The sequence below is a fragment of the Lagenorhynchus albirostris genome, chromosome 5, assembly GCF_949774975.1.
Source record: "Lagenorhynchus albirostris chromosome 5, mLagAlb1.1, whole genome shotgun sequence".
Lineage (NCBI taxonomy): Eukaryota > Metazoa > Chordata > Mammalia > Artiodactyla > Delphinidae > Lagenorhynchus > Lagenorhynchus albirostris.
This window is the reverse complement of record NC_083099.1, coordinates 22,716,760-22,739,517: the sequence shown is the minus strand read 5'-3', so window position 1 is coordinate 22,739,517 and position 22,758 is coordinate 22,716,760.

Here is a 22,758-nt window from a genome sequence, read left to right as displayed (position 1 = left end):
GTAGGGGAGGGGGAAGGGTAAGCTGGGAGGAAGTGAGAGAGTGGCATGGACATACATACGCTACCAAATGTAAAATAGATAGCTAGTGGGAAGCAGCCCCATAGCACAGGGAGATTAGCTCCGTGCTTTGTGACCACCTAGAGGGGTGGGATAGGGAGTGTGGGAGGGAGACGCAAGAGGGAGGGGATATGGGGATGTATGTATATGTATAGCTGATTCACTTTGTTATAAAGCAGAAACTAACACCATTGTAAAGCAATTATACTCCAATAAAGATGTTAAAAATTGTTTTTAAAAAATACAAGATAAAAAGTCAGGAGAGAGTTGCGGGGAGAAGAGTAGAGAGTGAGAGAAATAAAAGGATAAGATCTTTTCTACTTTGACCTTGAAATGTTAGGCCTCATAGATCTATATAGATTAGATTACTCTTCCCAACATGAGTTTACTAATATATTCTGTCTCTAGGAATCTACCTCAGCCTTTCAATTTTTTTTCCCTTTCACCTTTCTTTATCCTACAGATAACTTGAAGCTGTACATCATGCCTTATACTCCCAAGTTCTAAGACTATATAGACCTATAAGAAAGTCGGCCTTGTAAGGTGACAGACCATTAAAATACGCTCAACATTTATGCAGTCAGGCTTGGGATTTTGTTAATTTCTTTTCCTTTTAGTTGTATATCTCCGGTGTTCCGGTGACTCAGAATACTGAAAGAGGCCACCTGTAGGCTGTTAGATGAAGATAGGACAAGCAGAAGCAATGCTCTCTGTATTTCACTTTAATCCTGAAACAAAACCAGTGGCTCTCCAATGACATTGAGTGGTCTCACCATTTTTCCATTTTTTTTATACTTAAAGACATTGATTATTGGTTTTAGTTTCTTGTAATATGTATTCATTTTTTTTTAGCTACGCAAATTACTTAATTATACTTACAGTCTCCTAAGGACTTCTCATGTAGGTTATCTTTACGTTTTTTAAGTAATCACTTCGTAATATTGGGTTACCCAAATTATTTCCTGAGACTTGCTTTGAAAGGTGTTTTCAGTTGTCTCGTTAACAATTCTAAAAGTCAACCTTCTAGAATTTTTTTTTTTAATCAACTCCTGTATTTTTGAGTTTCTTTGATTTTTTTTTTTTCCCACTATTACTGGGACACTATATTTTTGTGGTCCTTTTATGTAATGATTTTCAGACATAACTTATTTTCAAATATTGTGGAAGTAGAATAAGGTAAGAATTAGAAGTTACAGGCAGATGTTGGTCTCATGAAACTAGGAACGATACTGGTGTACTCAGATGTAATGAAGGTTTTTTTGGTTTTTTTTGCGGTACGCAGGCCTCTCACTGTTGTGGCCTCTCCCATTGCAGAGCACAGGCTCCGGACGCGCAGGCTTAGTGGCCATGGCTCACGGGCCCAGCTGCTCCGCGGAATGTGGGATCTCCCGGACCGGGGCACAAACCCATGTCCCCTGCATCGGCAGGCAGACTCTCAACCACTGCGCCACCAGGGAAGCCCTGTAATGAAGTTTTGAGTATAGTTCTTTTCTATCTTCCTCTGAAACTAATATTCTCTTTTAAAAGTCATTTTTTGTTGTTAAAGCCACAAATAGAAATCTCAAACACTTAATACTCACATGTCCCCCATGGAAAAATGTTTCTCTGATGTCATTTGAGAAAAGGCAGTGAAAAAGAGAAGAAAGACATCTTTGAATTATTAAAAATGTACACTTAAATGTTTCTGAGAGAGTTTGAATCTCTTCTTTGACACTTGCCAGTTGTTCCCCTAGACAAATCATTTAACATCTGTGAGATAGTGTTCACATTAAAGTAACACAGAATTTCCTCTTTTGACTCTTACTACAAGTTTACTGGCCAGATGCAGTAATGTATGGGAAAACACTTTGTAAGCTGTGAAGTGCTATACAAGTACATGGTAATAACAAATAAACATTGATGGTTTGCCCAGAGAGAAAGAAGAGGCTTCATTCAAGGATTAAATAATTGGCTTCTTGCTAAGTGCACAGGCACCCATGACTTTTACCTCTTTATAACTTAAGGCTCTAAACTAGTTTTACCAGGAGGAAAGGCAGTAGATATTTTTAGAAAACTTCCTGTGGTTTAGATGAAATTGCCAAAGATATGATTCAGCATGAGAATTTTAAGTTTCCAGGTTCTTGTGCTTCACAGGATAATAATTTAGAATCCGCAGGGGGAAAAAAAAATCACAAACTTTTTTCGGGAAGGGGACTGTTCCAAGACTTTTGTCAAATTAATGATCAGTTTTGAAGCTAAATTTTTGCATCTTTTGTTGAAATATCAAAAGGTAAAAAATATCAGTTACCATGATACTTAAAGTATGGCTATTTATTTTCAGCTCATGGTTTTACTTAGAATCTTTTTTGATCAAAAATAATGAAACCAGTATAGTATATGTAACTTAAGTCTTAACAGTTCTGAAAAGAGGAAACATCATGGGACTGACATGGCAAAATATGCAAACTTATGCATAATCAAATAATAAGCCACTTTTCCACACCCTCCTCATTGGAAGGAAACAGTACCAGTAAAAATGGTACAGAAGAAGATGAAGAGTTTTTCTTCTTGGCTTGGCAGAACATGGGTCTAGAGCAAGGATTTAGTAAAGGGCTAGGGAGGCTAGAAGGCAAAGAGAGAAATCCCTGGATGGATCCAGACATTTTCTTTGCCCTTTTTGATGCCTGTATGAGAATTCCAAAAGTAACACATGAATATATACCTATTAAAATCACCCCTCTTCCCCTACCCCAGCTCTTCTCCTTCAAATAAGTAACTGCTGTTCATACTGTTTGTGTTGGATTGCATTTATGTAGCCATACAAACATATTTTACATAATGGAGATCACATTAACTACATAATAGGCATCATACTAGTCTTCAACTGGATTTTTTTTTGGTAGAACTCAGAGCCTATCAGTCTAAATCTACTTCATTTTTCTAAATCGGGTTGGCAAACATTTTCTTTAAGACTTTGCAGGCTCTGTGGTCTTTGTTGGAATTCCTGAACTCTGTCGTTGTATAGCAATTGTATAGCACAAAAGCAGCTGTAGATAATACAAAAACTCAGGAGCGTGGTTGTGTTCCAATAAAGCTCTATTTGCAAAAATAGCCAAGTTTGGCCCACGGGTCACAGTTTGCCAACTCCTGTTCTAAATTGTTACATAGTATTTCTACATAAAAATAACCATACTTTGGGCTTCCCTGGTGGCGCAGTGGTTGAGAGTCCGCCTGCCGATGCAGGGGACACGGGTTCGTGCCCCGGTCTGGGAAGATCCCACATGCTGGGGAGCGGCTGAGCCTGTGAGCCATGGCCGCTGAGCCTGCGCGTCCGGAGCCCGTGCTCCGCAACGGGAGAGGCCACAACAGTGAGAGGCCCGCGTACCAAAATAAAAAAATTTAAAAAAAAAACAACATACTTTATTTTTGTAATCATGTCCAATTTTTCACTATTAAACACAGTTGTTTTGACTATCCTTATACAAATAACACTGTACATATATGAGTACTTCTGTAGGACGTGAATGCCAGGTCAAAGGTATGCATATTTAAATATGGAAATATAGCTTCCAAACTCTCCAAAGGCTTGCCAACTTATTCTCCCCAAAACTGTACGAGAATACGCTTCTTACTGCCTGCCAACACTGACTATAACATATATATATGTATGTATATAGGCTGTGCTGTACACCTTGTGGGCTCATAGTTCCCCAATCAGGGATTGAACCCGGGCCCTGTCAGTGAAAGTGCCGAGTCCTAACCACTGGACCACCAGGGAATTCCCTATTTATTTTTATTTTTACGAATATTATGTGCAAAATACTATTCCCCTTATTCCTAATAATTAGTTGATGAAGCTTGAGAGAACTAATAACACCGTCGTACCTTCCTGCCTGATTTAGAATAAATTGAGAGGCAGATGCAGGAATCAAGAAGATGGAGAACATCACCTATGCTATTTATCAATATAAAGCTGTTGGACAGCACGGCCTATATCCATGATAACAATAGTCTTCTGGATACTATATCCTAGAATTAATCTTCCCCACTTTTATCACAGGCAGAGTTGAAAAACGACAGACCTTATGCCATTGTTAGTCTCTCCTTGGAAAACATACATGGAGAAGCAGAGAGTTTGTGATTCAGAAGACAGTCATACCCCTTAAGGAAAGAGAAAGTGTCTGACCACACATGTCCAGTTCCCTTTCCCAACTCACCAGTTAGATGAGTCACTGGAGAAGGGGGGAAGACAGATCAGGAGTGCCCCTCTCAGGCAGTCCTTCCACTTGGAAACATGAGTTAATGTCTTCCCCCAGCACCCCAGCTCCAGCCTTAGTGAGGTTAACCATCTTTCCAATAAGTTTGATAACCATTTAATTTTTTTGTGAGTGAACTGCTTGCTGTTATCCTTTGACCACTTTTAAAAGCTGGTTGATATTTTTCTATTGATTTGTAGGAGTGCTTCATCTTATTAAGGATATTAATCTTTGGTTATTTACCACAACTACTGCATTGATTAAATCTAAGGTGCCATTGCTTGTGAGATACCGTTATTTTATATACTCCTAAGGGGAGTAAGCTTAAAAAACAAAATAAAACGCTGTTAGTGAAGCTATGTCACAGTTAGTCTTATCACTTAGAATTTTTATTTTATATGTACTGAAAGAGCTTGCTGAGACTTTTTGAGGGTATACTTAAGAGGGAAAATATAAGCAAAATAAATTGGCTAAGGTATTTGCAAAACATTTTATATTCAGAATTCATCCACTCTCTTGACTCACTTTTCAGAGCCCTTGCTGTACACATTTTTCCACACTATATGTCATCCTCTGTGTCACCAAGAACATGGGTGCAGCCACATTTCTCCAAAGAGTGCTTCGGTGCTGTCTCCAGAATTTTCTTCCAAGCCATAGCCACCAATTCTTTAAGTTTTGATGCTGGGACTTTCTTGAATTTACCAATAGAAGTAACAGGGTTTCAGACAAAAAAAACTAGAAGTCTCATTCTTCTCCTTAAATGGTTCTTGAATAGTATGTCAACCCTATTGTTTTGAGGTTGCACCTTTCCAATAATAATGGGAGTATCAACCACATTTGAACATGTGCAGGCAATGGCTTCATTTCACAACTACAGCCTGGTAGACAGCACACATAAGACGCTGAGATTGTAAAACAAATGTTGGTTTCACATATATTAAAATTTGAAGAAATGTTTGTGTTCTAACTGATGAATTAGAGTGCTTTTTTTCCAATGTGCCATGACTCTTCTTTTCTTTCTATGGTAAAATATATAAAACAAAATTTGTCAATTGACCATTTTTAAGTGTACAGTTCAGTGGTATCAATTACATTCACAATATTGTACAGCCATCACCACTGTCTAGTTCCAAACTGTTGCATCACCTCACACAAAACTCTGTATATATTAATCAACAGCTCTGCACTACCCCTTTCCCCAGCCCCAGGCTTCTAATTTACTTTCTGTCTCTATAAATTTGCCTATTCTAAATATTTTATGTAAGTGGAGTCATACAACATTTGCCCTTTTGTGTCTGGCTTCCTTCACTTGTTTTCAAGGTTCACTCATGTTGTAGCACGTACCAGAATTGTATTCCTCATTAAGAATATTGTATTTTATGTCTATACCACATTGTGTTCATCCACTCATTTCTTTTTCTTTCTTTCTTTTTTTTTGCCTCACTGCATGGTTTGTGAGATCTTAGTTCCCCGACCAGGGATCGAACCCGGGCCCTCAGCAGTGAAAGCGCAAAGTCCTAACCACTAGACTGCCAGGGAATTCTCCATCCATTTATTTCTTGTTGGACGCTTGGATTATTTCCATCTCTTGACTATTGAGAATAATGCTGAAAGTAATGTTAGCCTACAGGTGACTGTTTGAGTCCCTGATTTCAATTTTGGGGGTATATACATGAGTGGAATTGCTGGGTTACATGGGAATTTTATTTTTAACCTTTTCAGAAATTGCCAAACTATCACATATCTTTTAACTTTAACATCTGATTGACACCATGGAGATGAACAGAAATTTGTCCAGTGTTGTCCCAGACTTGGTAAGGGTGCAGCAACAGCCGTGAGGGAACTGGGAGCAACAGTGTCCACACAGGTGTCTGTCTTATGAAGTGCAAGAGCAGCCAGAGGTTCTTTAATTGTATCTTTAGAAACAAAGATATTAGCCGTTGTAAATAAATCTAAGGAGTAAGCCTATGCCCAGAGTTACTGAACAATTCATCTTTTTAAGTTTGGAAAAGCAGGTGGAAAGAGCTCAACGGCTCTGCCTAAGAAAGGAGAGACTGAGAAACCACAGAAATGACCTGGAGCTTGGGGAGAGAAGAAGCTACCAAAAGGAGACAGAGAGAGAGAGAAGAAGCAAATGATTTACGTCTATTAACAACATTTTAAATACCACTCCCCTTGAGCACACACTAAGTGATAGGCATTGTGCTTCACACTTTATATCTAATCTTTAAAGAAAGAGAGGTATGCTATTTCCATTTTACATACTGGAAACTATGGTCCTAGAGGTTAAGTGTCTGCCCAAGGCCACAGAGCTAGTGAACTTCAAAGATGGGATGTGCTCCCTCCCCCAGCCCTCTTCACTGTGCCGCTCTGGCCCTAAAAGTTTCACATTTGAAATGCTTTCTTTAACTACCACCCTTTCCTGCCTACCTTTGTCAGAAAGAGCGAGGTCCCTCTTCCTTGCAGGCTTGCCTTGCCCTTCCTGGGACTGGCTGTTGTTCTGTTGTGATCCTGCCGGGAGCTGTGCGATTCTTTCACTGTGTCTGGTGTCTGGTTAGTGGCGTACAAGGCTTCATTCCCAAACTTAAACCATCCCTTGTGCTGCTGGTATAAATTTACTTTCTTATAACCTTCTCTGTTGACTTAGCGCATATTTCAACATCAAACTCCTGTCTCTTCCTGCATAACGGGGCCTCCTATTTTCACAGGAGAAAAAAATGTAGCTTATGGGGGTACCTTTCTAAAGTGTACCCACCCACATACCCTATCCCTGCCCTCTCAGCAGACCCTCTACTTCCTATTTATTTATTTACTTATAGCTCAAAGATTGTGTCTCCTAAGAGCCATGTCAAGGGATCCTATGCCCCTGGGGTTGCAACTGCTACTGTCACAGTTTCTCTTTTTCCTGTTACTCTGAGAGTTACATTTGCAAAGCACACACACACCATACTGATTTGTTGATAAAATGATTGTCATAATAACAGTCTCCAAACACAGCTTCCTCTCACTGACTTCCTTCTCAAGAACTTGCACTTATATCCTGTGGTCCCAAATTTACTCCCAGTTCTCCCCTCAAGACGTTTAGGGGCCAGGGGCACCAAGGATGGGAACACTAGCTAGGAGCCTGGATTGAGCACGGGGCTTCAGGGCTCAGAGGAAGCATTTTAGAGAGACGCTAACTCAACACCCAAGCGCAAATACTGAGTGATATTCCAAAGAGTTAGAAAAGCTAGACATCTCTTTAAGGGATTAATTGAAAAGAGGATGGTCCGTCCATGCAGTCAAATACTATGATGCTTTCTGGCACTTAAAATGATAATGCAGAGATACACTTATTCACATGGAAGTGGGTGAATCCAGGTATGTAGGGCCTGAAGTTTACACAATTTCTTTAAGAAGAAGATAGATTCAGATACCTGGAAGGGGTCTATGCTTATGTGGGGCTTTAAAGCTTAAACTTCATAAATACACATTGTGAAGAAAGTAGTTTTCTCAGTAGCATGTGAAACTTTGTTCTTATTTCAGAAAAGCCTAATGGGTTATGCAGAGGGCTGCTAGAAGTGGTTATTTGTATTTTTACTTTTGGTATATTTCTATTTTGTATCTCTGCAATGTGATTATATATGTGTGTATATGCATATATGTATGTGTGTGTGCATTTCACATGTATATGTGTATATATATATATATATTTAAACATATATATATATGTATTTATGTTTTTCACTTGAAAATCAATGGGTCATCCAGACTTCAACCCAAAGGGCTAGGCAGATTAAGAGACTCCAGGTCCAAGATCGTAGGATGGAAAGTTGGGAAAGCAGATGTAAGTAAGGTTTAAACCAGAGAGTAGGAGCCAGGTTTGTTTTTTAATAAGCTTTTTATTAAGCCTTCTAGAGTTACAGAAAAGTTGCAAAGATAGTACAGAGAGTTCCTGTATAACTCTAACTTGGTTTCCCTATCTTCAGCATCTTTCATTACAATGGTAAATTTGTCACAGCTAAGGACCTAACGCCGGTACATTATTAGTTCGACTCCATACTTTTTTGGATTTCACTAGTTTTTGCCTAATGTCTCTTTTCTGTTCCAGGATATCACATTACATTTAGTCCTCATGTCTCCCCAGCCTCCTCTAGTCTATGACAGTTTCTCAAACTTTCCTTGATTTTAAAGATCTTGGCAGTTTTGAGGGGTACCGTGTGATGTTTTTATCATGGTTATACAGGGATTTGGGGATTTGGGGAAGTATGACCACACGGGTGAAGTGCCATTCTCATCTCATTAAGGTTCCTGTTCATACCAAGGGTTCATGTTACTAGCATGACTTATCATTGTAGGTGTTAACCTTGATCACCTGCCTGAGGTAGTTTTTGCCAGGTTTTTCCACTGTAAAGTTACTTTTTTTCGCTTTCCTATTCTGTTCTTTGGAAGCAAGTCACTAAGCACAGCCTATACTTGAGGGGTGGGGAGTTAAGCTGCGTCTTTCAGAGAAGTACCTACATAAATTATTTGGCATTCTCAGTATGAGAGATTTGTGTCTTCTCCCCCATTTATTTATTTATTCAATCATTCATTTATATCAGCACAGACTCTTGAATATTTATTTTATATTTTGGGCTATAACCCAACACCATATTATTTGTTTTATTGCTTGAATTATTTCAGCTTTGGCCATTGGGAGCTCTTCAGATTGGCTCCTGTGTTCCTTTGACATGACCACATCGTTTATTTTTTCAGTGTTTCCTTACTTTCTGGCACTACAAAACACTCCAGGTTCATCTGGTATATTCCCGGCCCCAGCCCTAGAATCAGCCATTTCTCCAAAGATCACTGGTTCTTGAATTGGAGAATGGTACAGAAAGCAACAGGTGGGCCCTTGGTGTGCCTGTTGCTACGGGAGTGTCATTGCTCCTAAGCCTTTTCAGTGCAGAGAGCTAGGAAATATATGTATGTGTATTAACATACATGTACACATATGTATACACACATATCTATAGTTATTCATATATCTATCCATCTGTATCTATACTAAGCTAAACACGAGTTCATGCTGATGTCGCCAAATTTAATCCAAGCCCACACGGTTCATTCTAGCCTGCTGCTCTTGTTAGCCTGTAGCCTCCTTCTCCAACAGGGAGAAACCTGGCTCCCACCACCTGTCCTGCCTTTACTTATTTGCTCAATCTCAGTATATATGTAGAGTACTTTCAGAAATGTTAACCTCCACAGGAAACAACTTTATCAATCTAAGTACAGTATTTATGCACCTTTCCTTTCGTCTTTAGTCTTAACAGTTTCCAGACAAAACATATTCCAAAGTTATTAAGGTCAGCATCATTTATTTAAATGCCAGTTTCCCTTCCCTTCCCTTTCCTATCCTATCCTTTCCTTTTCTTTCTATATTGGGAGCTGTCACTCCAGGTATGCGTGAGGAAAAATGCATTAAAGACATTGTGGAAGGTAATCCATCCCACTTGTACACAAGCTCCTTTGCAGTGTGGCTTTTCTCCTCTTCCCATGAAGAGGTAGATTCTGTTCCCCCATTCTTTGAATCTGGGACTGGCTTTGTTACTTGCTTTGGCTGATGGATTATGGCAGAATGGTGTAATCTTGAACCTAGGCCTCAAGAAGGCTTACAGTTTTTGCTCTTGCCCTCCTGGAGCACAGCTGCTGTTCTGTGAAGGAGCCTGGGAACACAGCCTGAAGACATGTGACTCAGCTGACAGGCAGTACCCGCTGCCAGTTATGTCTGTGAAATAAAATTCACATTTTATGGCAAGACAGGAAGAATTGAAACATAAAAGATTTTCTCTCCCCTTTGGCCTCCTGTCTACCACCTACTGTGCATTGTGGATCTGCATTACTGCATTGACCAAACCTCCCTCATTGTCAGAAATACCTGATCAACCATAGGAGCAACATTCTCCTAGCATCAAAAATACAACTCCTTAAAAGATAACATTCCTTCTTGATCTTGTAAGGGGCCACCATGACGCTTAGATCTGGATTATGTAAACTGCCCATAATATGTCATTTAATGTACAACCCTTTGTCTCAAAAAAACTTATATAACTGTGACTTCTAATGGGCAGAAACAGTTCTCAGAGCCTTCTGAGATGCTGTTCCCGGGTTATAATCCTCAATTTGGCTTGAATAAAATTTCCCATTTCTTTCTTAGATCGACTGATTAATTTTTCATCAACATGCCCATGAGATCATCATAGACCATCCTGTCTCAGTTGAGCCACCTAATACCTGCAGCCACATGAGTGACCTGGCCAAAGCAACAGAAAAACTGCTCAGCTGAGCCCAGCCTAAACTGACTCACTGAATCATGAGCAAATAATTGATTTATGCTTATTTTTTAAAGTCATTAAGTGTTAGATACTTTTGTTTAGCAGCAATAGATAAATGATCCAGACACTGATACAGCCTGAGTATTTTTTAACATTCAAGGAGGTTCTACACCTTACCCCACCTAAGTTTTTTTTTTTTTTAACATCTTTATTGGAGTATAATTGCTTTACAATGGTGTGTTAGTTTCTGCTTTATAACAGTGAATCAGCTATACGTATACATATATCCCCATATCTCCTCCCTCTTGCGTCTCCCTCCCACCCTCCCTATCCCACCCCTCTAGGTGGTCACAGAGCACCGAGCTGATCTCCCTGTGCTATGCGGCTGCTTCCCATTAGCCATCTATTTTATGTTTGGTAGTGTATGTATGTCCATGCCACTCTCTCATTTCGTCCCAGCTTACCCTTCCCCCTCCCCGTGTCCTCAAGTCCATTCTCTACATCTGAGTCTTTATTTCTGTCCTGCCCCTAGGTTCTTCAGAACCATTTTTTTTTTAGATTCCATATATATGTGTTAGCCTACGGTATTTGTTTTTCTCTTTCTGACTTACTTCACTCTGTATGGCAGACTCTAGGTCCATCCACCTCACTACAAATAACTCAATTTCGTTTCTTTTTATGGCTGAGTCATATTCCATTGTATATATGTGCCACATCTTCTTTATCCATTCGTCTGTCGATGGACACTTAGGTCGCTTCCATGTCCTGGTTATTGTAAATTGATCTGCAATGAACATTTTGGTACATGACTCTTTTTGAATTATGGTTTTCTCAGGGTATATGCCCAGTAGTACCCCACCTAAGTTTTTAGACTATTCCCAGTAGGCTGTGTAAACTGAAAGGAAAACACAGAACATAAAAGTTGTTAGTTAAGTTTTATTCAGGGACCTTACTGAGGACTATAGCCCAGGATACAGCCTCTCAGACAGCTCTGAGAAACTGTTCTTAAGAGTTAAGTGAGGAGCCAGCGTATATATACAATTTTGCTGGGAAAAAAAAAAATGTCGAACATCAAGAGATTACTGCTAATCACAAAGAATGGACATCTCAAGTTAAAGATTTTAGTGCTTTTCTATGTATGGGAAGATGCAAGAATCTGGGGTCATTGAAATTTTTCCTTAAATATGTATCTTAACTATCCAGAGGCCCATCAGTCCAAAGCACAGAATACTTCCTGTTTTTCTCCATCCTGAATTCCCCTCAGGGTGCACTGTCAATGGGCGACTGCAGTGGCTAATAATTTGATCTTTGTAGAACTGTTATGGCAGGCAAAATTTTTTCTTTACAGCTATATCATATCAGCCAGATTAAATCATTGCAGGTCACATGATAAATAGCACTACTATTTCTATAAACAAATATTGTGAAATCAAGCCATTGATTTCACATTTCTCCATCATGTATGACTTTCATAAGGACTCCCAGTGTTGGATCTTTAGAACATCAAAAGATTGCTAGAGGTTCCATTTGTGTACATACATGGCTAGGTAGAGCTTCTAACTCGGCATCTCCTCAGCCATCATAGCTTCTCTGCTATCCCTTAGTAACTTTATTTTTAACTTCTGGATTCAGCTTTAAAATTGAAAGCTTTCAACACTTTCTGATTATTCCCATCTTTTCTGTTCTTTTTCACCCTAGTTTGTATGTAGATGATGATGGTGATGATACTGATGACTGCACCTTTACATATAATGCTTATGCTACTTCTCTCCGGTATCAGCCTGGACAGCTGGAACCTGCTAGGTCAGATTGGCTAGGACAGTGCTGACACAGAGCTTCTCATTTGATCTGCTCCCACTCAATAATCTTTCCAGATTTAAGTCCATATCACCAATATTTCAGGGTCTCTTACTCATATTACTTTGTTAAGATTTATTTAAAATGGATGTGCTTTTTATGCGCATCATGGTAGGATATTAAAAAGGAGTAGAGGGCTTCCCTGGTGGCGCAGTGGTTGTGAGTCCGCCTGCCGATGCAGGGGACACGGGTTCGTGCCCCGGTCAGGGAAGATCCCACATGCCACGGAGCAGCTGGGGCCGTGAGCCATGGCCGCTGAGCCTGCGCGTCCGGAGCCTGTGCTCCGCAACGGGAGAGGCCACAACAGTGAGAGGCCCGCGTACCGGAAAAAAAAAAAAAGGAGTAGAAAATAAAATAAAGGCATGAGGCAATACCTTTAAAAAAAGGATTCATTTCATTTTTAATGGTAACCACAATAAAAATTTAAAGTAAAAATGTATAGAAGCATCTTTAAGTTTCTCACTTGACTCTAATTTTTTTCTTGTGATGCACACTTTTTCAAGTACAGGTATTTCAGTCTGATTTTGAGAAAATGATCTGTTTACTCTGACTGAATTCATAAAATTAAGTTCTGAATTATAAGTATGCTGTTACCGTCTCTAAAATCTAGATGAATCTTGGCAATCATGGGGAAAATTGTTAAGCTCTCTAGATCTTTAGCAATGCTTTTGTTATTCTGACAAGCTGTCCAGACTGTCAAAAACGTATCTAGGTGATGCAGTCCCTGAAGAAAAATTTATTCATGTCATACCTTTGGATGAAGAACCCCCTTAAGAAAACAGTTTAGTCATTTGGGTCCCATTTGAAATTACCAGCAATTCTTTCCCCATAGTGTTTTTACTAATTAAGAAGCATTTACTTACTGTCTTTTTTGTGCATTCTATAGGGATAAAAAGAGTGATTAAAAAAACTGAATTCAAGCCCTCAGTTTTTTATTTACCCTGCATGTCTGGTTTTAACAAAAATTCTGAGTTTTGACAACTGCTAAAAGTAATGTTCATATCTGTTTTGTGTTCCTTTTTAAAATACTCTCAAGTCACATGTTAGGAGATGACCCATCACATGAGATTAGCTTTTGAGTTTACATGTCACCTCAGGTTATACTTAGTGCTACTGGCAAAAGATTTTATGGGTCTGCAGATCTTTCAACTTTGTTCAAGTTTTTGGCAAGATTTTTTTCTGTGTGTGTGCTATTTGTTTCCTCTTGGCAAGTTTCTCACAGCTTGATGCTTTTAAAAATATATGCCTGTGATGTGATCTTCAATACTTGCCTTGCACTATTTTATATTTTGACACGAAAAAGTTAGCTTGTACCAGGCCTTGAGCTCAACAAAATATATGCTCATACGTGTTCCTACATTTTAAAAGGTTGTCCTTTCTTTGGAGGGCATTTCTATTTGTGGATGTACCTAGAGTTACATGTATAAGAAACGAAAAAGAAGAAGAGTTGTGGCCATGGAAACTCATCCTTCACCTACTCGCCACGCTCTTCAACAAGACCAAGAAGAAATGACGGAACAATTTTCAGCCTGACTGTTTTCAAACAGGGTACTGTTGAAAAATCATTCTTAAAGGAGGGAAAAGCTTAATCTGAAAAAGTAGGATACATTCATTAATTTTTTTTCTGTCTGTTTACATTTGAAGTCTTTAGGAGAGCAGGTTCATCTTTACCACTTTATACATTTATTTATTTATTTTTGGCTGTGTTGGGTCTTCGTTTCTGTGCGAGGGCTTTCTCTGGTTGCGGCAAGCAGGGGCCACTCTTCATCGCGGTGCGCTGGCCTCTCACTGTCGCGGCCTCTCTTGTTGCGGAGCACAGGCTCCAGACGCGCAGGCTCAGTAGATGTGGCTCATGGGCCCAGTTGCTCCGCGGTATGTGGGATCTTCCCAGATCAGGGTCGAACCCGTGTCCCCTGTATTGGCAGGCAGATTTTCAACCACTGCGCCACCAGGGAAGCCGCACGTTTACCACTTTAAAGTGATATAAAGGGACATCAGAATGGGCTGTCTCATCACAGTTAACCACTAGTCCCTTAGTTTACTGTAAGTTAAAATTTTTGGAAACTGCTGAGTTTCCTCCTTTTTCCTCTGAGCAGCTGCCTTGTAAATAAATGTGCGTGTCTGGTCAGCACTGAGGTTGGTTGAAGAATGTTTAGGACATTTTCTTTGATCTCTACTGAGGGAAAAAAAAATCTTAATTGTGTGCTTTACTCTGTAGGATGCAAGGAGGCAGTCCTAGACAAAAGCCTTCAATGTAATTTCCATATGGAAAGCATGGCCCTAAAAGAACACTTTCTGTCTTATAATGTTTCAGATTTGAATTCCATCTGTACCCACTTTTTAGTTCCTTTGCTGCCACTCCAGAGCTGAGTCACTGTGAATAATCAATCTCTTTGTCTTTGAGGCTAGGTCAAACCTGAAGGATAACATAAGAAAATGCCTCATCTTTAAGGTTGAATTAGCTCTTTGGAATTGCGAGTAGATGCTCTTTGCTGAGAGCTACTACAATGTCTACCTAAATGTCTTCATCTTAGACCATGGGGCACCAAGGTCAGGATGGCTGCAACCTCAAGACAAAGGCTGTATATTTTTCCATTAAATATCATTTGGCAGAGAAGACTTAAATGCTGCTGTTTTGCTATGATGAAGCTAGTGGTGTCTATGGGTAAATTTAAGGATATACATTCTCAGAGCATATTTAAGCATTTTAAGGATATTTTACCCAATAGTTTAAAAAATGCCGCTTGCTGAATTATAATTCAGAGTATTAACTTTTAAGTTTGAGGACATTTGCCAAGTTTTAGAGAAAGAAGATAAGATTTAGATGCCAGAATATTTTTGATTGAGGCCTCTCCTTACCACTAGTGAGCTGAATAATCAGCTCACTAGTGGATGGGAAATGATGGGAAGGTATTTCTATCTATTGCGAGTTCTGAACTACGCACTCAGTGATTTAATATAATGATGTGTGACCATACTTTCTCAGGCATTATGTAAACATGACAGAATCAGGAAAACAAACACATTATTACCAAAGTGCAGATGGGAAAATCACTTTTTTCTCTTTGATTTTCAACTTTTTCCTCTTAAAGGGAAATAGGATTAAATTATTCCTAAGGATAGTTTCAGCTGCAGTTTTCTATAATTTCAAGTTGATATAAATTGACTGTGGTCTTCATTATACCCTTATACATCATATCTTGAGTTCTCAAAAAGTCCTGTCTAAAATAACAACTACTCTGTGTTCTGAAATAATATCTACTATATCATTGGATAAGTCATATTGAGGAAGTTACTAAAAAGTTGTTAAATATTTAAAAATATTCTTTCAATAAATATTACACCGTTAAGGAACTGGAAGTCTGTCAGTATGACAGGAAGTGAACATGAATAACTAGAGTGTGAGGCAAAGTGGATTGTATTAAAAGCTTGCTGGAGGATTAGATGTGTTTTGTAAACTGTAATGGGTCTTAGCAGACTTTGCGTGAGAAACAGGTTGGTGCATAAAGTAATAAGACCAAGGGATAAAGTTTTTCTTAGACCTATTTTTCCATGCTTTCTTGTGAGTGATTTTAGTACCTTAATGAAATATATTTGCTTTCATAGACATTCATGTGTGTGTGGCCTGTTCTTTGTTGGGATGATGTGTGGTATTGATGGAGATGAATGTGGAGGATGATCTTGTTGCTAAATAAGTGCTATTCTCTGGAATTTGGTAAAACTTTTTTATTTATAGGAACTGTTTTTAAAGCATTATAAACTTGCGTTCCATTGACACTTTTTATTTTTTTTTGCGGTACGCAGGCCTCTCACTGTTGTGGCCTCTCCCGTTGCGGAGCACAGGCTCTGGACGTGCAGGCTTAGCGGCCATGGCTCACGGGCCCAGCCTCTCCGCGGCATGTGGGCTCTTCCCAGACCGGGGCACAAACCCATGTCCCCTGCATCGGCAGGCGGACTCTCAACCACTGCGCCACCAGGGTAGCCCCCCATTGACACGTTTTTTAAGTCTCTAAATAGCTATGTATTCTATTAGGTCCTAAATATTAAGAGTCTCATCAAATTTCTCTTAAATATCTGTAAAACAAAATCGTATTCACATTTGAAATAGAACATGAATGCGCCCCTGTGGAAAAGATGCATTGAATATGACTGAGCCCCTTCCTTGGTTTATTTTTCTCCATGGCACTTTTTATCATTTAAGTACTATATATTTTAGTTGTTTATTTTCTTATTTCCACTTGCAAAAATGGCTGCCAGGGTTTCAGCCCAGTGTGTCAGGGGGCATTTCAAAGAGAATGGGGTAAATGGGCTGGTCTAATGCTTTGAAAATATATCTATTATATCTGAATTGGGTTGCCTATTTACTAGATTGTTCTATTACATACCCACTATGGGCTTCGAACACCAAAATACGAACACATCACATCTCCAATGTCTCTTTCTATACAATTGAAATTAGAGTTTCCATTAGACATCACTTAAGTGTGGTTTACCTTTTAATTAAAATATTTATTGGCATAATTAAATCAATTGTAGATGGATTACTAAAATCATCTTAGAAATAGTAACTAAGGATCACTTTTTTATACTAAGAAAAAAAGTGACTTAAATGTCTGAATCTTTCCAATAATTGTTTCCAACAATTCTTTGTTCTATTGGAATTATTCCTTATAAGTATTATAAAAATGGTGATGGCTACTAAAAAACAGAATTTGTGTTCTCAGGAAAACTTGTTCTTATTGGGAACAGATTCTAAGTTATTTTTTGTGAAATAGTTTCCAGTGCTTCTTTTCCTGATTAGCATCTATTCCTGATTTTGCTTTTATTATGTATTTGTACATGAGAGTAGACTTGATGTAGTCTATAATACCTAACAAATATACTGAACTAAATTAACAAGTGAGAAGACTTAGAGAACAAATTTATGGTTACCAGGGGGGAAGCATGGGGAGAAGGGATAGTTAGGGAGTTTGGGATCAACATGTCCACACTGCTATATTTAAAAATGGATAACCAATAAGGACCTAATGTATAGCACAGGGAACTCTGTCCAATATTATGTGGCAACCTGGATGGGAGGGGAGTTTGGGGGAGAATGGATACATCTATATGTATGGCTGAGTCCCTTTGCTGTGCAGCTGAAACTATCACAACATTGTTAATCGGCTATACTCCAATATAAAATAAAGAGTTAAAAAAATAAATTAACAAGTGAGAAGGAAAACGTGATATTTCTTTTACACATAATTACTGATCAAAGAATAGAGCATGGGTGTTTTGCTACAACAGAACCCATTTTGAAACTTTCAGTGATATCAAGGCAAATATTATAAGAAGATTTGTTAAAATATTTATAGGAAAAAATAAGACTCTAATGTCAAAGTGAATATTAAGAAAAATATGTAAACATGACAAAACCAGGAAAATGAACACATTATTATCAAAGTGCATAGCCATCAGATGAAAGATATGAAATAAGTAGCAGCTGGGCAATTTGAAGGCTAGATGCAACCAGTATTATATTTGGAAAACACTACAAGCCACTAGCATCTAAGAAATGACAGACTGTCTAGTGAAACTTCTCTACCATCAGGATGAAAATGCCTGAGAAAGTGTGGTCACACATCATTATATTAAATCACTGGGCGCATAGTTCAGAACTTGCATTAGACAGAAATACTTGCATGGTAGAGGGAAAAGTGGAGAGAGCATTATGGTTAATATTCTTTGATTGTAAGTAATAGAGAGTAACTCAAGCTAGCTTGTGTTTTTAAAAATGTATTTATTATAAGTGTCTCATATGCCGACAGCATGACTGTGGTCAGGCTTCAGGAAGGGAGTGACTCCAGGAACTGGAAAACATCAATTTCTCCCCATCTCTTATCTCTGCTTCTTCCTGTAAGTGTGCTTTGAGCACAGATCTAACACCTGGCTGGGAAGACACCCAAAGACTATGTCTACATAGACTTGTAGGGTAAAGCTAATGCAATTCTTGGAGTGTTGATCATAAGCAGAAGGTTGGACCTGGAATGGTGACTGTTTTGATAGAGCTGGGAATCTTTAGTGCTTGTGCTCAACATGAAAGGAGTTTGGGGGTAGAACAGGTGTGTCATAGTAGGGCAGGTCAGAAAGTAAGTGTTTATGAGATCTGATGTCTGGGAGGTAGGGGCTCCAGAAAAGGACCACAAGCTTGGTTAGGATCTTACAGGGCCTTACCTTGCCCTTCCTGCCCTTTTACTTGAGAGAAGGTTCTTCCCTGGGCTCTTGCTTGGCTTGCCTTCCGTCTCAACCCAAGTGTCACCTAATCAGAGAGACCTTCCCTGACCACTCTATTTAATGAAACCCCTATACCACATTTAAAGTACTCTTTCATAATTACCCTGTTTTATCTCCTTAAGCATTTATTTTTCTGAAATTGTCTTGTTTGTTTACTCATCTATTATCTGTTCTCACCTTCGTCCACTCTTTGTGACATCAGAGGCCTTTTGTGAGTTGTTCTCCTTTGTGTCTCTATCATCTAGCACAATGCCTAGCACATAACAGGTGCACAATAGATACCTGTTGGATAAATGACTAGGAGCATATATTGCTACTGTAGAATTGGAGCTAGGAGCAGTATGTAGTGCTAGAGCTGGGGATTGTATGATAGCTTGATTCTGTAGCAGAGTGAAGATTTTTCTTGTCCTATCAGAGGAGGATCTGCCCTCCCACCTATTGGAGGCTTAAGGTACTTATTTATTATACCTATGCTTCAGTAAGATTAGGAAATCAAGACTTCTCAGCTGGTTTGGGGCTCAATCTTAGTATCGGAGAGGGGATTATGTGCTCAGAGTGTAAAGGGCCCTTGGGCACATCAGATACCTCTATGCTCTGTGAGGAAGGGCTCAGCCAACTCTTACATATTATTGTTTTAGAGCTATTGCCTATCTCCCAGATTCAAGGAAAGACAAACGGTGGTTTGGGGAAAGAAAGAAGTGGCTGCAGCTATTACACTGAATTTCTAATAGAGACCTTGGCGGGGCGAGGCGGGGGGGTGGGGGGGTGGGGGGGTGGGTGTGTGGTGTTAACGAAGCAAGAATTTATTTTAAATCACCTCTATACATTTGAAAGCTTTGAATTAGATTCTATGAAAAGGTAGGATATCTGAAGGCAAGCTTGGGTTTTGGTATTAGGATACTATGGTTTTCCTTGTAAAGTTTATCGATATCTTTAATATCATAGGACTCAAACAAGGTCCTGTGCTCTTCTTTTTGGACTGTCATTCTGAGGAATGAACTTCATGAAAGGATAAGATGTATGTCCACATAAGCAAGAGGAGTTTCTCCAAGAAGGAAGTTGGAGTGAAATTTGGAAGAAGGCAGGGAAGCTGGTCACTCTTGAGGATTAACTTTTTCACTAGAACTTCAACTCAAATGGCAGGTTTTGGTAACATTACATTGAAAATAAGTTGCAAGTTTGTCTATATTATATGCTGAAAATCATTTTTTATGTATTGATCATTTCTTTAATTGTTTTTGTCTAAGAATAAACTTGTTTTTGCACAGCCAGGAAACTTTACTCTCTGAATGTCAGTTTCAGCAATCTCAAACTAAACAAATGAGTCTAACTTTAGTAACCTGTGGCTTTCACCGTAGTCTCTTCTCCCTATATTTATGAATCTATTATTTATATTCTTTCTTGGGGAAATTAAGTAATGCAATTAAGATTTGCTTATTCTAGAATGTGTTAGAAAAGGGGAAATTTTAGCTTAGTCCCTCCTGAGTTCTCCCCTTAGAGGAATTTGCACCTTCGGATCATGTGTGCTTCTCAGGGCTGGTGTGAAAACACATTCAAAAAGTTCAGGCCTTCACAGGTTAAATGCCATGTGCTAATCTCAAATTTGCATCCTCTGTTCCAAGTTCTGCTGAAACTGTGCTGGGTGAATCTCCAGTGACTTTTCAGAAAAACTCAACTCCTATACAGAGGAGTAGGATCTAGGTCCAGTATATATCCCCCATTCCTAAGAGCACATTTCCCTAAGGCTGAGGTATTCTGAGAATTGGTGAAGGTGGGGTCTAGGGAGACAAGAAAATTTAGTTAATGGTGACTATCAGAACACCAAATCCCACTGAAGAGTAGAAGGGAGTAGGCAGATACAGGTTCCTTTCTCTTCTGACTGTACAATTCCCAAATCTAGTTTCTTTCAAGATCTTCTCACCAGACTTCTGCTTCTAGCTAAGAGAGAATACAGAGATTGAATTTAACCCCCTGCTTTAAACAAATAAGACAAAAATATATGAAAAAATAGTTTTTAAGGCACTGGACATAAACAATGAAAGATAGTGATCCTTGAAAGATGGGAAACACATGAAGTTAGCCCTACCATTGCCTCTTTTATTGCCTGAGAGAGTTTTTAGGCCTTGGCACAGAAAACAGAAATGGAGGCAGAGAACGGTGGACTCCCTGAGTTAAGGAGATGCTGCCGGGAGTTCAGAGAGATTATGGTAGGTAATGTTCACAGGGCTGAGTGTTGAAAGAAGAGAGTTGCACAGAGAGAGAATCTTGGAAATCTTCTGAGGATCCTTCTCTAGTATTCAGTAGAGTACTAATCAACATCTACATGGGAGGAAACTACCTAAGGTCAAGGAAAGAACTATTCAAAAAAAAAAATAAGAAGATTAGAGGTAATAGAACCTGGTATTCACATACTGCCAAGAAGAGGGCCTGATTTCACCAGCTGCACTGGAAAAATCTCACAATTCAGGGCACTGAGTAGAGTACTCAGAAAGGTCTCCACAGTGGAGAATAATTAATCAGCCCTAAACTAAATGTTACGCTACTCCTACTTAACAAATCTTAAAAGCAAAATCTAAAAAAGATCAAATTTTTCCCAAATAACTTAACTGTGTTGAAGAAGAAAACTCAAGAATATTTATACAAAAGCATGCAGCCATCAATAATATAAAAATCATAATGCCTGGTATCCAATCAAAGATTGCCTGGAATTTAAAGAAGCAGAGATATATGACCCATAATGATGAGAAAAATCAATCAACTGAAACTGACCCAGAACTGGATTAATAAAAGGACATTAAAACAGATTAAACTATATTCAAAAAGCTAAATAGAATATCTTTAAAAGACCCAAATCAAACTTCTGGAGATGAGAGCCACAGTGACTGAGATTTTAAAATGTACTGAATAGGATAAACAATAGATAAGACATTACAGGAAAGAAAAAGATTAGTATACTCGAAGACATAACAATAAAATGTATCCAAAACGAATGGTTGAGAGACAAAAGAACATAAAAGAAAAGAAAAGGGCATCAGTGAGCTTTGGTACAACTTCAAGCAGCCTCATATGACTGTAATTGGAGTCTCTGAAGAAAGGGAGTGGGGTATAGAAAATATGTGAATGAATAATGGCTGAAAAATTTTCAGAGTTGTTGAAATTTTAAACCCATAGATCCTGGAAGCTCAATGAGTCCTATTTATAAGAAACATGAAGAAAACTACACCAAATAACGTTATGATTAAATTACCTAGAAGGAGTGATGAAAGGAAAATCTTAAAACCAACTAAAGGGGAAAAGAAAAAAAAAACACACTATAGATTAATAAAGATAAGATTTGAGAGGAACCAAGATGGTGGAGTAGAAGGACGTGCTCTCACTCCCTCTTGCGAGAACACCAGAATCACAACTAGCTGCTGGACAATCATCAACAAGAAGACACTTGAACTCAACAAAAAAGACACCCCACATCCAAAGACAAAGGAGAAGCCACAGTGAGATGGTAGGAGGGGCGCAATTACAGTAAAATCAAATCCCATAACTGCTGGGTGGATGACTCACGGACTGGAGAACACTTATACCACAGAAGTCCACTCACTGGAGTGAAGATTCTGAGCCCCACTTCAGGTTCCCAACCTGGGGGTCCGACAACAGGAGGAGGAGTTCCTAGAGAATCAGAATTTGAAGGCTAGTGGGATTTGATTGCAGGCCTTCTACAGGACTGGGGGAAACAGAGATTCCACTCCTGGAGGGCACACACAGAGTAGTGTGCACATCGGGACCCAGGGAAAGGAGCAGTGACCCCAGGGGAGACTGAACCAGACCTACCTGCTAGTGTTGGAGGGTCTTCTGCAGAGGCGGGCAGTGGCTGTGGCTCACCATGGGGACAAGGACACTGGGAGCAGAAGTTCTGGAAAGTACCCCCTGTCATGAGCCCTCCCAGAGTCTGCCATTAGCCCCACAAAAGAGCCCAGGCTGCTCCAGTGTTGGGTTGCCTCAGGCCAAACAACCAACAGGGAGGGAACCTAGCCCAACCCATC